Source organism: Macaca thibetana, chromosome 8, assembly GCF_024542745.1.
Source record: "Macaca thibetana thibetana isolate TM-01 chromosome 8, ASM2454274v1, whole genome shotgun sequence".
Taxonomy (NCBI): domain Eukaryota; kingdom Metazoa; phylum Chordata; class Mammalia; order Primates; family Cercopithecidae; genus Macaca; species Macaca thibetana.
Window position 1 is genome coordinate 17051112 of NC_065585.1, and position 18054 is coordinate 17069165.

General features: G+C 43.8%; 1 long non-coding RNA gene, 1 other non-coding gene and 1 pseudogene across 14 annotated transcripts in view; 1 reads left to right on the forward strand and 2 right to left on the reverse strand.

The window, feature by feature from the left end:
• LOC126961609 (uncharacterized) overlaps positions 1-18054 on the reverse strand; it is a 205926-nt gene that overhangs the window by 87654 nt on the left and 100218 nt on the right. The window lies entirely within an intron of this gene.
• On the forward strand, positions 3447-3519 carry LOC126961978 (uncharacterized; annotated as a pseudogene).
• LOC126961960 (U1 spliceosomal RNA) lies at positions 15407-15567 on the reverse strand. The gene has a single exon (XR_007728535.1). It is a non-coding gene; the product is annotated as a U1 spliceosomal RNA (small nuclear RNA).

The following is an 18054-nucleotide window of genomic DNA, read 5'->3' on the forward strand; positions in this document are numbered from 1 at the left end:
TCCAAACCTATCCTCATATTCGTGTCTAGAGTTCCCAGAAGACTGTAAAGATTTCTGTAAAGGTCTTTTGTGACTCCATGATTTAACACAGCATCTCGGGATGTGCTGTTTAAGCTAAATTGAGTCAAATGAATTAATGAATGAATCGCACTGGAACAAAATGAACAAAAAGTTATTTTGTTCCAGTGCGATTCATTCACTAATTCGTTTGACAAAGCACATTTCCTAGCCCCGATGATTAGGACTTACTGTTGAGGGATAGAGAAGTAAGTAATCACAGTAAGTCCCAGGACACTACATGTGGAAGGTAAAGAAAGAATGCAGGTGACACAACTAACACTGTCAGGAGAGTCTCCCCCACAGCAAGGTACGAATAAGGACCATTTGTTCTAGTCTCCGTAGCATCCTAGCCTGTTTCCCTCTAGGATCCACTTCCTCTTGTTCATCATCTGTCCTCTTCAAAGTTCAAATGGCTCAAGAGGCAGAGGTTGTATCTCTCTTGTCCATTCCTCAGCATTCAGCAAGTGTTCAATAAACATTTGTGGAATTAATATATAAGGTTAGGGCCACAAAAACACAAGTCCATAATAGAAACAGAAAGTGATGATATGCTTACACACAGGAAGAAATGGCTAACTCTGCCAGGGGGAAGAAAAAGAAAAATAAAAAAACCAGGAACAATATCTTGTATACATTTCTACACTCACACACATGCAGCTATTGCAATGATAACAATACCATTAAGCAAGACTTATTTGTGGAACCCTAACTATTCACCAGGCATAGTCCCAAGAGTTAATGGTCACAACAGACTTACAAGGAAACTAGCATTATTATCCCCATGTTACAGAGTAGATGGAAACAGAGGCACAGGGAAGTAGGGGGTGGCCTTTCTGAGGTCACAGAGCTAGTGAAAACAAGAGTTGCAGTATAAATCCACATGGCATCCCACTAGACCATGACCGCAAATCAGGACGGTTTCAGGAAAGGAGGAATGAAATCATTTCTACAAAACCAGAAGCAGTCAGCACAGAGCTAGCAGGCCCTGGGAACATAGCAGGCCCCTTCATATCTCATTCCAATAACCCATGAACCTGAATGTGCAAACCTGCCCCACACCAACAAAAATTTGGTGATTCTCAACCATCTAAAGAGAATTTTAAAACAACGAAAGCCCAGATGCCTCTCTAGATCAATTAAATCTTAACGTCTGGAGTACGGTGGGAGTGGGGTGGATACTAGTAGATTTTGCAAGCCCCTAGGTGACTATGGTATACAGCTAGGACTAGGAACTCCTAGAGTGATTTGTTTACAAGGTACAAAACAGGACTCTGGCAGGAGGAGCGGCCGAGAAATTGCTAAGGATCAGCAAGAGTGCAAGAAAGAATGAGTCAACTGTTTGACTACTGTTTCCTTAGACTAATTATTCATGTGACTCAAAACAGGGTGTCCATCAACTCTCCAAGAACTCCTTGCACACCCAACAGGGCCAACATTGGCTCACATTCATTTGAAGAGAGTGCCCAACTGTCTGCAACCCTAATGCTTTGCCCAAGAGGAGCTGAAGACCTTGCTAAACTCACTCAACTCTTGAAGTCTCCATTTTCTCATTTGCAAAATGTGAACAATAAAAGCTGATTCAAAGGGCATTTGTGAGTATTAAAGGGGATCTTGATGTTGATGAATTTACAAAAATGCAAAACAAACAAACAGAAAAGCATCAGCCTCAGAGAAAATGTTATTATTTCCACCTTGGAAAAGGCTGAGTAGAGTGAAGAGTACAGTAGAGACCCAGGTCCAAACCTGGCTTGGCCTTTCCTAGCAAGTCCAGAAATCACTCTGCCCATGTATTCCTCTTCTGCCAACCAAGGTACCACAATAGCTCCTTCATCCATTCCCTCATTCAGCAAATGTGTATTGAATGTCAACTCTAATGTTTTCATATAAATCATGGGAGATAATATACTTATAAAAATGCTCTGGAAATTTTAATGTGCTCCACAAATAAGAAGGAATTGTTTCTGTTTGTAATGATTCACTGTGAGCTCACAAGTCCCAAAGTCTATAGGGACCTTATGGGGTCACATCACAGTGCAATGCTTGGATCCTTTCAGCCCTACCCCCTCTCAGTAGTAATATGGTCCCGGTGTGGATCTCTCCAGTGATGAGATACCAATCACTGTCAGAGACAGAACATTCTCTCAGGTTCCTTTTCCTTGTATAAGGTTGCTTTCTGTTTGCCTGCTGTTTCTACCTTTCCATTTTGGTTCCGATCCTTGGGGCCACAAGAAGTATATTTGACCTCTTCTCAGCCTTTCACTAGTTGAATATCACCATCATGAAAGTTCAGCCTCTACCTCCTAACTCCTCACCACATCTTCTCTCTGCAAAGCTAACATGGCCCTAGTTTCCTTGTATTTCTCAGTTTGGAAGGCCATAATAGACTGCCCCAGACTGGGTGGCTTAAATAATAGAAAATTCATTTTCTTACAGTTCTGAAGACTGTAAGTGCAAGATCAAGGTGCCAGTATGGTCTGTTCTGATGAGGGCCCTCTCCTTGCATTGTGGATGGCTCCCTTCTCATTGTGTCCTCACATAGCAGAGAGAGAAGAGAGACAGTAAGCTCTCTGGGGTCTCTTATTTTGAGGGCACTAATTTCATCATGAGGGCCCCACCCTCATAATCTCATTTAACCTTAATTATCTCCCAAAGGTCCACCTCTTAATACTGAATACATGGGGGTGGGTTTCATCATATACATTTGGGAAGAAGAAAACAATTCAGTCCATAACACTCCCCTACAAAAGATTATCTTGCTAAACAGAAGCAAATCTGATTGAGACATTGACTAAGTCCCCACCATGCCTACAAAACATGACTTGCATATACTGAGGAAATCCATTTGATGGCCCTACCATCAAGATACATGTAGTCTAGAGATTGTTACCATCTACATTTTAGAGGTTCTTGCACCTTAAGACAGAATGAGCCAGAGGCCTAGGTCAGGGAATTCACAGATAGAGTCAAAGAAGCCAAGGCAAGAGAAAAACATAGCCCTACCCTTTGATTAGATTTTATTCTAGAGATTGAGACTCCTGAACCAAAATCACAAAAATCTCAACCCATTCACTGTTGACTGATTGCCGTCTCTGGACCATGCTGCAGAGATCACAGCAGCAATTAACATGGCAGGCAAACGTATCAAGCCATGGGGAACTTTAACTTGTTTTCTGCTATTGGAGTGAGACCAAGTGTGTGTGATTCAAGGTCATGAGAAACTTCCCTGTACCCCTCAAGCCCAGCACAGAGCTTGATCCAGAGTAGCTGCTCAATGATGACACCTTATAAAACAACAAATAACCACCAAGACCTCTCCTAAGTCTGCTGAGGGGTGGCCACACGGCTTCCTAAAAGTCAGAGGCCATTTGCTATGAAAGAAAGCCATGAGCTTTGCGCAGTGGCAGTATTGTACCCAATGAGGTTTATCCAAGGCACGATTATTGCTAACAGAAAGCCATGGATGGTCCCGGAGACCAGAGCCATCAAAACCCTTGTTCTTGTGCAGAAAAGAAGGCAAACCAGGGACTGAACTTGGCTTTTGATGATGACTCTCCACCAAAATCCCAGGTCTCGATGACAGGTTAAATCTTGTAAAACTTTAATTTGGCAAAGAAGTTGGCTGCCATATTACTCTGTCATGTGTCTTGCGAGAAGTCTAGTTTCTGTCACCCTAGCATTAACTGAAAAGTGGGATGAAATATGAAGACATTTTGCAGTTTATAAGAGAAAAGCACCAGGGAGTTTTAACAATTTGGAGAAGTATCATCCTAAAATTGGATTCTAATGGTCACTGAAACCATTGCTGCATTCAGTAAAACTGGGTTGCCTAAAGCTACTGCCATGGAGAATCTAAGACAAGACATAGTTTAAGAGGCACAAATCAGTCACATAGAGGCTTGATGCACAATATGTCCAGTGAAGCTTCCACCAGAGAACTGAAAAGCAGTAGCTCAGCAGAATTGCAACTCTGATTTTAGGTTCTTGTCAATCTATTCTAACTCTTAGCAAAAGATTCTTGCTGTTCAGCCTCAGAAACACTTTTATCTTATCAGTTGGCTTTCCTGAAATCATGCCGTATTGAGCTATGATTCTTACTCAAATGTAGTTCCTATGTCAGAATCTTATCAATGAGAAATTTCGCAAGATTGCGTGTCAAAATATCCAGTACCACGCTTGCATATTTTTAATTCAAACAGAATTAGCATTGCATCTTAGACACAGTGTGGTTTACCCTGCTAGTCATCTCAAATGCTGAAGACGGTGACTGCACTGCATGATTCTTTACTTGCTTAGCTCAGGTTCCCATTGTTCACATTCACATCAAGACAGATCAGGACTGGCACAACCATTGCTTTTATTGGGTTTACCAAGTGTTAACAGATCCTTCAATGTGTTTCTCAAAATCTCTGTTGGCCTATGGTAAAGAAAAATAAAATCTGTTTTGAAAACTCACAGAGCTCTAGCTAAAGGTTCATTTAATACCACCTATATGTCTTTAATGTCTTTAGACAGAAAAAAAGAGAAAAGCTTTAAAAGTTCAATTAATGTTTCCCCTTTGGGTGCAATTTAACAGAGAGGGCTTGAGAAAAAGAATGAAAGAGGGCTATTAAACACATTTCTTATATAAAGATACTTGTTCTTATGCAGGACATATAGAATAGGCCTTTTTGTAGCAAATATTTTAAACAAGAGATATTTTGTTGTGTGATGCTTTTTTAACTGTAGCTAAAACAATTTTTAGTCATGGAAATTCTGAAAAGCTTGTCATTTCTTTTATTATACTTACTGGAATATGATTATTTTTGTTGAAGGACAATATTTTCCCCTTTTTCCCTTACCATTTGGCCCCAAAAAATGTTTCTGCTAATGATATATGCAGATTTCTAATACTTCATCTGCTTTTAGTCTGTGCAAATTAATATTTGGATACTTCATCATTAGCTTGATTATGTCACTTGATAAAATAGTGATGTGTATTAATGTTAGTTCAACCATATATTTATACTGTCTGGGAATAGGTGGCTGCAATCGTGTGGCGAGCGTAATTTGGCAGTGTTCACAAGCTTGCAAAAACCTATTGTAAGAACTTAAACATCTACATGAACACTGATGTGAAAAAAGCATGTAAGCCTGACCATAGCTTCTGGTTCCTAGATGGACCCGGCTGTGGTCTTCAGGCCCCAACCTGCAGGGAGCCCCTACAATCTCATCAGCTAAGTGGGCAGAATAAAAACATCATGCCTGCACATGCTCAGCATTGTGCCCAGCATGGTCAGGGGTTGATAAAGACACCTGTGTATTCTATTTTTATTATTATCACCGCCTTTATAATCACTACTGGGAGATGCATCCACAGAGACATCATGTCAGAGAAAAGCAGAGGAAGCCAGAAGGCAGCAATGAAACTGACATTCAGAAGCAACACAGGTGATGGGGCAGCCCAGAAAGCTGAAGACAATGGCAGAAACCATTTCAGAGAATGAGCCGCAAAAGAAGTAGGGAACAGGCATGAGAAGGGGACAGTTCTTTCTGGAGCTAACTCAGTGAACACGCCAGAGCCTGTGAGAGCATACCTTTTTGCATCAGTTTCCTCACTGATAAATTGGAAGAAAGGTACATGGTAAGGAAGGTTACATTAGTCAATATTTGTAAAAAGTCAGGGCACATAGTAGGCCCTCACTCAAGAGAAGACACTTGTGTTTTCACATATTCCTTCTTAAATTAAGGAGCATCTGCCTTGAATACAATCCTGCACAAAATAAATCCACTTAAACAAAATTTCACAGTAACTACGAAAGCCTAATGATCATTAAAAACTCCTGGGAGAAACAGATGACCTTTCACTAATTAATCGGGTTTAGATAAATCAAGCACCACTTAAAGAATCATTGCTCCTTAAAGAGGTAAATGCAATGATTGTCACGTGGAAAATTTCTAATTTTTCATTCCTCTGGGGAGACCAAAATGATACAATCTTAGTAATAAATTTATCCCTAAAGTTTCTGAGGATGAAAAATTTCCAGCCTCCTCAGACAAAAATAAGATGAGTCAACTGGCATTACTGTCAACCAGTATGAAATGTAGGCCACCTTTGTGTCTACAACTAACATACTTTGTTAAGGATCAGATGTAGGACAGTGGTTTGTGGAGTGAAAACTAGGTGGGTGTCCACTGGGCAAGACATTGCACAGCACTGCCTGTGCAGGAAAATGCAAAAGAGAATAAGCTGGATGGGAAGACATCAAACCTAAACCTACACATGTAGAAGTACGCTCATGCATACAACCCACATTCTTACTGTTTTCTCATTATCATATTAAAACATGCTTTTCTTTTTAAGACATCAAAAAGTAAAAGGTGTCTCACACCTTCCAAACACATTTCCCAGAAATGTCTGTTAACAGGAAGTATGTGCCCTTCTCAGAATTTCTCCCATGTGTAGATAAATATGCATATGCACTATATTGTTCTGTCTTGCTTCTACAAAAAGGGCCAATTCTATACAAACAGCACTACAACTGATCTTTTCCAATTGATTGTGGACATCATCCCATATTAGTACAGATATATCTATCTCCTGGTTTGTATTTAGGTTTTGGGGTTTTTTTTTTAGTTTTTCTTTTAAAATAATTTCAGATATATGAAGATATATAAAGAGTTTTAAAAACAAAGAAATTCCATTTAGCCTTGCAACTTCTCAATTTTGACATCTTATATACAGAGTACAATTATTTAATTGTGTCAGGAAATTAATTTTAGCACAATACTATTGCCTAATCTAGCAATTTAGTACAATACCATTGCTTAGTTGCTTAATCTAGAGACAATACTCAAATTTCATCAGTAACACTTTTTTCCAGTGCAGAACGCAGCCCCGCAGTCACGTGTTGCAGTTACGGCTGCAGCGTGTCCCTTCGCCTCTTTTTTTTTTTTTTTTTTTTTTTTTTTGAGACGGAGTCTCGCTCCGTCGCCCAGGCTGGAGTGCAGTGGCGCAATCTCGGCTCACTGCAAGCTCCGCCTCCCGGGTTCACGCCATTCTCCTGCCTCAGCCTCCCGAGTAGCTGGGACTACAGGCGCCCGCCCCTGCGCCCGGCTAATTTTTTCTATTTTTAGTAGAGACGGGGTTTCACCATGGTCTCGATCTCCTGACCTTGTGATCCGCCCACCTCGGCCTCCCAAAGTGCTGGGATTACAGGCGTGAGCCACCACGCCCGGACCTCTTCGCCTCTTTTAATCTGAACTCATTCCTCAGTCATTCTTTGTCTTTCATTTTTAAAGAGTGCTGCTCAGTTGTTCAGTAGAATGTCACTCCATTTGTGTTTGTCTGGTATTTCCTCCTTGTTAAATTCAGGTTATACTTCTGGCAAGGACAGCACAGCAGCAATGGCTGATTCCAGGGCTGGAGCAGACAAAGTATATACTGAGCCTAGAATATCTTGTGACGCCAAAAGGTAAGGCAGTGCTCAAAAAACAACAGTAAAATGGCAAAAATACATAGAACCCAACTTGAAGCGCATCCCAATGTAAAATCTAGAAAAATCTGAGCACAAAATGTATTATATTCATGGGTTATAACCAATATAATGAGACTCCATGAGTCCATACTGATACCAAAAAAAATGATTTTTGTAATATAAAAGAAAATATCTGCCTTATAGTAAAATTTTACTTGACAAATGTATAAGTAATGATGGAAGTAGAAAACCATTGTTTGACACACACTGTAGTAATAACGGTTTCAGACAAGAATTATCCATGAATGCTAAAATTAGTTTGGTGGAAGTATGACGAGAAACAAGATACTCACATAGTTCCAAAGTATCTCCTGACAAAATACTTATTCATTACAGAGAGAAAAATAGAAACTTTACAGTAGAGAAATCTGGCAGACATCACCCTAATCAAGTGATGGAAGTAAACATCATTAGTAATATGACAAACCAATAGCAGGTGCCTCCTGATCTGAGGCACTGAGAAGGACACAGCATCTCATTCTTTTTAGTGGCAGCTGAGCATTGTACTGTTGGCCAGCTAGGCTGTCTTCAGGGTTCTGATACACTATTAATGCTGTTGAATAAAGTTTTTGAAACTTCCCTCACTATTTCTAGGGGACAGACTCCGAGAAGTGGGATTGCTGGGCCAAAGGGTGAATATACTCTAAACTTTGAGAAGTCCTGCCCAACCTTCCCTTATTTTCTTATTTATTTTGATTTTTTTATTTAAAAATAAAAAGGTCTCACTCTGTCACCCAGGCTGGAGTGCAGGGGCGCGATCTCAGCTCACTGCAACCTCTGCCTCCCAGGTTCAAGTGATTCTCCTCCCTGAGCCGGCTCCCTGAGTAGCTGGGCCTACAGGCACACACTACCACATCTGGCTAATTTTTGTATTTTTTGGTAGAGACGGGATTTCACCTTGTTGGCAGCTTGGTCTCAAACTCCCGACCTCAAGTGATCTGCCTGCCTTGGCCTCCCAAAGTGCTGGGATTGCAGGTGTGAGCCACCACAATCCCTTCCTTTAGAGAGGTTGGTCCTGTTCATCACCCTCTACCCTTCAGCAGCAGTGTATGAGAGTAGCCACTTTCTTCGCTAACACTCAGCACTACAAGCCACCAGAATGCTGAAAGCTGCGGCAAAGGAAGCCATATGTGGCTGTGTCAACAGCTGGGCAGACGCAGGGAGTACAGCAGGAGTCAGACAAACTGAGAGTATTGGATGCATCCGGATGCAGAGGGATGTTCTGAGGTTTAACTAAGTCAGGGCTCCAGGACAGGCTGTGGACAGCAGCAGGTACATGTACATGTACAAAAGATACCAGGGGAAAGACGACGAGACTAACATATCTGTTGGATGCTATTTGAGAGGTTTGCTGTTTAGAAATGACCTAAGAGCTTAAACTTGCACCAAGCCCCACCTGGCCTAGTCTCCATCCTTCAATCACAGCTCCTTCAAAGTCTAAGACAGGGGTGTCCAATCTTTTGGCTTCCCTGGGCCACATTGGAAGAAGAGAAATTGTCTTGGGCCACACATAAAATACACTAACACTAACGATAGCTGATGAGCTTTAAAAACAAATCACAAAAAATTCTCACAAGCTTGGTCTAAGACAATACAAATGTAGTAGTGAGGTTTCATAGTCAAACTTATTAGTGATAGTTGCCAACATTTGTGTTGTAACCTTTTCTCTTTCTTTTTTTTTTTTTTTTTTTTTTGAGACGGAGTTTTGTTCTTGTTGTCCGGGCTGGAGTGCAATGGTGTGATCTCTGCTCACCGTAACCTCCGCCTGCCAGATTCGTGGGATTCTCCTGCCTCAGCCTCTGGAGTAGTAGCTGGGATTACAGGCATGCGCCACCACGCCTGGCTAATTTTGTATTTTTAGTAGAGACAGGCTTTCTCCATGTTGGTCAGGCTGGTCTTGAACTCCTGACCTCAGGTGATCCACCCTCCTCAGCCTCCCAAAGTGTTGAGATTACAGGCGTGAGCCACTGTGCCCAGCCCGTTTTGTATTTTACAATCAATTTCACGTCACTTTATGTGGACTTCCCAACAACATAAAGAAAGGCGTTGTTACATTTACAGGTAACAAAGAGTGGAAAATCAGAGAGGGAAAGTAACTTGTTCAGGACTGCACAGCTGGAAAGTGAGGCAGGTAATTTGTATTTGAAAGGCTACTTCAGTGGTATCTGGAAACTAATCTATCTCCTGGCCCAGGCTTCTCCCTGTAGCAGGAACACTGTTGTCCTAAGGCCACAAATACATTATCTCATTTCATCTCTAGAGCCATCGGATGAGATGGGTACTATTGTTAGCTCCATTTTACAAATAGGAAAACGGAGATTGTGCCCAGGGCTTTGCTACCAATAATGGGTGGGCTCAGGACTCTCTCAGCAGAGAGGGAAGTGAGGGGACAAGGCAGACCCAGTTAAACCCCACCTCCGGGATGAGCAAATGTAGAGAAAGGTGAAGAAGTGCTGGCACCTGGATAAAGCCCTCCCTTCTCCCTGACCCAATAAACCCAGTAAATCCATAGTTCTTGATTGCCTACGGTATACAAACTAGCTGGATTACACAGACCCACTTTACAGACTAATATTCATTATAATTCACAAGAGACAAGGGGATCTTATTGTACAATGAAATCCAGTAGTCGGGGCCTGCTGTGGACTGAAAGGTGTCACCATCCATGCTGCATTCATATGTTGAAGTCCTACCCCCCAAGGTGACTGTATTGGAGACAGAAACTTGATGGAAGTAAGGTTAAACAAGGTCCTAAGGGTGAAGCCCTAATCTGAAAGGATATGTGTCCTTATAAGAAGAAACACCAGAGAACCCTCTCTGCTCCCACAACCATGTAAGGACACTGAAGAAGGCAGCCATCTGCAAGCCACGAGGAGAGCCCCCACCAGAAACCGAGTCAGTTCAAACTTTGACCTTGGACTTCCCAACCTCTAGCATTGTGAGAATATAAACGTCTACTGTTTAAGCTCTTCAGTCTACGATATTTTGTTATAGCAGCCCAAATAGACTAAGACAGGGACCCTTCATAAATCAGACTGGTGGCCTGATTAATTTGTCTTTTGACTATGCCCTCATCAGTCATGTTGGAGAATAGTCCCCCAAATCTATATAAGAACTCACTTATAATTTACACATATGAATGCCTATATTATTATTATAACAGAGATGAAAACAAAGACATTTTATAAAAGAGAAATAAACAGGCCAGGCACAATTGTGTACGCCTGTAATCCCAGTACCTTGGGAGGCAGAGGCAAGTGGATCTCTTCAAGACTAGCCTGAGCAACATGATGAAATCCTGTCTCTACAAAAAATATAAAAACTAGTCAGGCATGGGAACACACACCTGTAGTTCCAGGTACTTGGCAGGCTGAGGAGAGAGGATCTTTTCATCCTTGGACGTCTAGGCTACAGTGGGCCATGATCCTACCACTGTACTCCAGACTGGGCAACAGAGAGAAGAGGAAGAGGAGGAAGAAGAAGAAGAAGGAGAAGGAGAAGGAGAGGAAGGGGAAGGGGAAGGGGAGAAGAGGAAGAAAAAGAAGAAGAAGAAAGGAGAGGAGGGGGAGGGCAGGGGAGCAGAGGAGACAGAAGAGGAGGGGAGGGGAGGGGAGGAGAGAGAAGGAAAGGGGAGGGAAGGGTAAGAGAGGAGAGGAGAGAAGAGGAAGAAGGAGGGAAAGAAGGAAGGAAGAGAGGGAGGGAAGGAAGGAAGGAAGGAAGGAAGGAAGGAAGGAAGGAAGGAAATGAGAGAAAAAGAGAGAAGAAAGAAAGAGGGAGAGAAAGAAAAAAGAGAGAAAGAAAGAAAGAAAGAAAGAAAGAAAGAAAGAAAGAAAGAGAGAGAGAAAGAAAAGAAAGAAAGCAAGCAGATCACAAAGTCATGAGATTGAGATCATCCTGGCTAACATGGTGAAATCCCGTCTCTACTGAAAATACAAAAAAAAAAAAAAAAATAGCTGTGGTGGCAGGCACCTGTAGTCCCAGCTACTTGGGAAGCTGAGGCAGGAGAATTGCTTGAACCTGGGAGATGGAGGTTGCAGCGAGCTGAGATCACACCACTGCACTCCAGCCTGGGCAGAAGAGCAGGACTCCATCAAAAAAAAAGAAAGAAAGAAAGATAAAAGAAAGGAGGAAGGAAGGAAGGAAGGAGGGAGGGAGGGAGGGAGGGAGCGGAGGAGAGAGAGGGAGGGAGGGAGGGAAGGAGGAAGAAAGGAAGGAAGGGAAAAGAAAGACAAGAAAGAAAAGAAAAGAAAAGAAAGGAAGTTGTAATATTTTCTCCTTATACTCTGTTGTGGTTTTAACTGTGTCCCCAAAACTGATATGTTGAAGTCCTAACTCCCAGTACCTGTGAATGTGCCTTATTTGGAAATTGGGTCTTTGCAGATGTAATCGACTTATGATGAGGTCATGCTGGATTAGAGAAGATGCAATTCTAAGAAGAGGGAAATTTGGACACAAACACACAGGAGAGGACACGGGAGGATGGAGGCAGAGACTTGGATGATGCAATGAGAAGCCAAAGAGCACCAAGGATGGCCAGCCACCAGCAGAGGACAGGAGAGAGGAAGAGAGGATTTTTCTGGGCGTCTGCAGGAAGAACACAGCCCTCACAACTTTTTGATTTCAGACTTCTGGCTTTCACAACTATGAGAGAATACATTTCTGTTGTTTTGAGCAGCCTAGTTTGTGGTACTTTGTTACAGCAGCTGTAGGAAACTAATACACACCCTGACCAATCTGCACATTCTACTGAATAAGAAAGAGTAACATGTAAAGCAATGGGAGGAAAATGTCACACAGGTGCAGAGGCCAGGTTGGAGAGTAGTGGCTCATCATAATGATCATGCCCACGGGTCCCTGGGAACTGAGGTGGGCCCCTGGCCATGGGGAATCACCCAGGGCTGATGTGAGTCTCAGGCACCTGTTAGGGATTATCCAGGTCTTTCGCTCATTTATGCAGTCAACAATCAGAGAGGAATCCCGAGGAATACTGTGAATTAATCACTCAAGTTTCACCCTCAGAAACATAAAGTTCTGGCATCAGAGGGACAGAAAGATTGTTGACGTGCCTGGTCAAGAAGCTGAGTTCGGTCGAGCAGGATTGTGCTGGGGAGCTGCCACGGTCTGAATGTAGCTATGTCCCCAAAATTCACATTTGAAATTCTAACCCTTAAGGTGATGGGATTTGGAGGTAGGGCCTTTGGGAGGCAATCCGATCATGAGCGTGGAGTCCTCATGAATGGGGTTAGTGCATTGACAAAAGAGGCTCCAGAAAGCTTTCTCGCCCCTTCCTCCATATGAGGACGCAGTAAGAAGACACTGAACCAGGAAGCAGGTTCTCACCACACACCAAATCTCCCAGCGCATTGATCTTGGACTTTTAGCCTTAAGAACTGTGAGAAATAAATTGTTGTTGTTTGTAAACCACCCAGTTTACGGTATTTTCTTACAGCAGCCCAAATGGACGAACACAGGAGCAAAAGGGGAATGATGGAAGGAGGATTGTTTTCCTTCTATAAGCAAACCTTTCCCACTCTGTGAGTGGCTCAAGGTGAACAAGGGAAAACAGATTCCTGATCTGGTGGGGGCCAATGGCGAGTCTGAAAGGGTTACAGGAAGTGTGTCAGCCTCTGCCTTCTGGGACCCTTGAGCGGCCCGGCACTGGTGCAGAGGAAACCCCCCAAGAAGCACTCAGCCCACATTTCCCCCCAGCCAGCCTCACTTCCCCCCTCAGCACTGCCCTGGTTTATTTTGACAAGGTTGTTTCCACCCTGCACAGTCACACACCCTTGCAGACACCAGGGAGTCCTGCCCTCTGGGAACCATTGTTCACTGTGGAAAACCCGAAGCATCACCTTACACACAGCAGGCTGGGAAACAGGGCCGCTGGCGAGCCCCTCAGGAGCAGTCATGGTTGACGGTTGTGGACAAGCAGCAAAATGGAGTGCAGACAGCACACAGGGCTTCCTGGCACAGGCCTGCAGGTGGGCGGTGGGCGGTGGGGTGGGGGGCAGTGGCAATGCCCTGGGCCTCCAAGTGATGAGCTTGGAAACCTGCTTCAAGTTGAATCGAGCAGAGGATACAAAGGTAGGAAATACAGAAATACACCTCGCAAGAGAAGAGGAAACATACCAGATGTTTTAACGGGTAGAATTTCAGATAAAAAACAAACCATGTATTGAACACGGAAAAGGCACAAGGGGGACAATGAGGTCTGGGAGAAGCAGCAGCTGCATAAAGCAAGTACACCCCTTTGGTGATGGGATCTGCGGGTGGGATGATCAGAACTGAGAAGCCTGGAGGACCTTGTAGAGCTCCAGGTTGGGCTGTCATCTCTGTTAGTAGCACAACGCAGCTGGTTCCAGGTATGGGAATAAACAAGAACAACAAAAGCCCTATACACTAAATCAACTATTGCTATGGGACAAAGTGCTGCCTCCAGGAAAGTATTGCTACGGTGACACTATCAGGCACAGGAGGCAAATGGGAAGGGGCAAGGCCCTCTGTCCTTCCCACCTGCCAGTTTTCCTTTGAAAAACCAGGTCTGGCCACTCTGGGCCTGCAGACTTTCAGGGCCATAAGCAGTGGCCACAGACTGGTCATTGCCCCCTTTATACTGGGCATACACAAGGACCATAGTCAAAACATTTCTCAACAACTGACTTGCTAAGCAACCAGGGAGGTACCTGACCACTCAGAGCAGGTGCTGGCCTGACCTCCTGGCTCTTCGTTACTTCTGGTGCTTCCAGTTCTGCACCAAGCCCTCCTGACTGCCCAGGAGGCCCACGTCACTTATTTTTATTGGCTGTCTGGCCTCTGTAGACAATTGAGTTTGGGATGCCTGGCTGAGAAAGAACTCAGGTGGGGGATTCTACATGATACGTCAACACTTTCATCCTCATTCTGTGTGCCTCAGGTCCCAGGAAGGCAAGGACAACCCCGACGGGGCTAGCCCAGGGGTTCTAGGAGCAGTGTGCAGGGGAAGAGGTTGTATGGAGTGGGAGTGGCATGGGAGGGAAAGGGAAGCAGGAAAGGCTGTCAGTAGGAGGACAGAAGCTGAACAGGATAGTCCAGAAAGCAGAAAGGGCACATGGAGCCCAGGGAGAGACACATTCAAAGGCCTGTGAACATAACACAGTGTCCCGGTTTGCAAACATCTGGGCAGTACACATTTCGGAGTCTCTTTCTACATGCATCTGACTCATCTTGATTTTTGTTGTATGAGGCCACACTGACCATAGGGAAAAGTCCAATGTTCTTAGCCCACTGTTCTTGCCCCACGTGAACTTTCCAACGTCTCCGTTCATTACCTTCTTTTATCAATCAATGTGGGCAAAAAAACCAAGTTTGTTAAAAGTGGATGGAGGCCAGGCGTGGTGACTCATGCCTGTAATCCCAGCACTTTGGGAAGCTGAAGTGGTTGGATCTCCTGAGGTCAGGAGGTCGAAACCATCCTGGCCAATATGGTGAAACCCCGTTTCTACTACAAGTACACAAATTAGCCAGGCGTGATGGTGGACACCTGTAATCCCAGCTACTCCGGAGGCTGAGGCAAGAGAATCGCTTGAACCTGGGAGAGGGAGGTTGCAGTGAGCTGAGATCACACCACTACACTCCAGCTTGGGCAAGTGTGAGACTCCATTTCAAAAAAACAAACAAAAAAAAAATGGGTGAATGTAGTAATGAATTAGAGTTGGAGACAGCAGTATGAACTCATAGTTAGTTTTACATAGATAAGATGGATACCTGGAGAAATATTTACACATACATGCATCCACATGGATTCATATATATACATTTATTTATTTATGTATTTATTTTTAAAATTTTTTACAGGGGAGAGTGCAAAAGCAGTCTCCCATTACCACAAATTATGCAGTCAAGTCTCCCACATTTGGGGGAATCACAGAGGTCAGCACAGCTGGAGTGCAATGGATAAGCCTCACCCTGGGAAACCACCTTCGTGATCATGGTATGTCCCCTGCCAGATAAGTATTCATATATATATTAAAAAATTGTTCTCCCCATCCTCCCTACACACATATATTTCACTGCTCTGTCGGTTGAGAAGATCTGGAGGAAATAACACCTCAAGCACATCCAGCACCCAGATCTTGGATTCTAAGTCCTTTCTCCAATAAAATGACAGGGGATCCTTGAAGAAATGGCTGATTCTATAACTGGGGCTGGAAATATACAAGATAAGCCCTAAGCATCTTATAGTGCCAGAAAGTATGGATGTTCCAAAAGAGAGAGAGAGAGAAAGAAGGAAGGAAGAAAGGAAGGAAGGAAGGAAGGAAGGAAGGAAGGAAGGAAGGAAGGAAGGCAGGCCGGCCGGCCATCCAGCCCCCTGCTTTCAATGACACTTGAGGAAAATCGAATCCAAAGACCGGAAGCGGCCAGGCTCGGTGGCTCACTCCTATAATCCCAGCACTTTGGGAGGCTGAGGCAGGTGGATCACCTGAGGTCGGGAGTTTGAGACTAGCCTGACCAACATGGAGAAACCCTGTTTCTACTAAAAATACAAAATTAGCCAGATGTGGTGGCTCATGCCTGTAATCCCAGCTACTGGGGAGAATTACTTGACCCTGGGAGGCAGACATTGTGGTGAGCTGAGATCACGCCATTGCACTGCAGGCTGGGCAACAAGAGTAAAACTCCTTTAAAAAAAAAAAAAACTAGAACCAAATGACCAGTGAATGTTGAGTTCAGTGCCCATGGGTAGAGCTGAAATCCTCAGGGTCCTGGAAGAGTGACGGACAGCAATGTCAGCCAGTCCTCAGAACAGCCCACTCTGCAGAGGAAACCGAGGCTCACAACGGCCAAGAGCCTTCTTCCCAGCCAGAGGGCTGGCAAGCAGCAAAGCAGAGAGCCAGGCTCAGGTCTCCTGTCTGGCTTCACAGAAGCACTACCTCCCTACTACCACTAACCCTCACACTCCCCCACCCATGTCCCCATGGCCAGTCACTTTCCCGTTTCCTCCCACAGCATCAGGGGGCGGTGGCTGAAGACTCAGGTAAGATGCAATTCAGGGAGGATGGCACTTACATTGGTTTCTCTTTTTTTTTTTTTTCCTTGATTCTATCTTTATGAAACTTTTGTTTAACCCAGCGTTAAGTCCTGATCTGATTTCTCGTGAGCTTGAAGCCAAGGTGCTCACGCTCTGTGAAAGAAGAAAAATGCCAATATGAGTCCTTGAGGCTCAGTGTTGTTGTACAGTCCATGGACAGGACAATGTCCTAACTTCGAGGTTTCATTTTTGGAGGAAAAAAAATTCCGCAGGATGCAGGATGCCCTGCATCCCACAGTGAGTATGCCTCCGTTGCATCCAGCTCTGGGAGGGTGACCAAACTAAAAAGGAAACAGTTACAAGCAAAAGGACACAAATTACCAGCAGAGTCATTATTAATCACAGCAACTCAGGCCCAGGGTCTATGTGGTGCAGGGTTTCTGAAACCCGGCCTATACCTGGGAATGCGGGAGAGAACAAGAGGCCTGGATGCTGGGTGGAGGTTCTGTTATTTACTGTTACAAATTTAAGAATAAAACCTCCCAAAGTGCTGGGATTATAGGAGTGAGCCACCGATCCCGGCTGCTTTTGGTCTTTGGATTCGATTTTCCTCAAGTATCATTGAAAGCAGGGGGCTGGATGGCCGCCACAGTCCCTCCCAGCTTCGACATTACACACTTATGCCAATCCATTTTTCAGGCTGATAACATTGTTCAGAGTTTAATGGGAGCAGGGTAAGATAGTCCCCATGGGGAGCAAAAGTTGAAGGAAATATTTGAGGAGCTTTTCCTAACTCCTCAAATAAACCTGGATCCCAAGAGGAACAGAAAGGAGAAAGGTGAGTGTGGGGGAGGAATTGGAGTGCAAGCTCAGAGGTCCTTGAGGGAGGGAGGAGAAGGTGTCTGCTTTCAGGCAATGGCAATAAGAGGTATGTTGGGATGGAGATACCCAAATGTGTAGCACTTATACAGATTTAGCAAATGGTCCGCGCATTAGTAAAAGCTTCTAAACATTAACCTTAAGTTAAAAAAAAAAAAAAGAAAAGAAATTTTGAAATTATGCAAAAGCCCAGAACATTCCGCAGGAAGATTCCTTCATTTGCAAACTTGAGCATATTACATAATCATCTCCATTTCCTCACAGGTTGTGAAGAGTAAATGAGATAATATAATGTAAAGTGCTTGAAACACCATGAATAATGCATTTGAGCTATTACTATTTTTACCATGATTACTGGTAGATTAGAAGTAGTCTCTTCATAGCCATCTTGATGACTACTAGTACTAACACGACCATCGCCTCAAACACTACTACTACTATAAGGATAGCACTTTATTAGTGGCGCTTAATAGTATCTATTATAATTCTCAATACTTAGCATATTTCAGGAGGAAAACTGACTGATGGACTGATATGATGCACAATTAAGAAAATGAACAAACAATTAGATACATTCCTATAATGTGAGGGGTG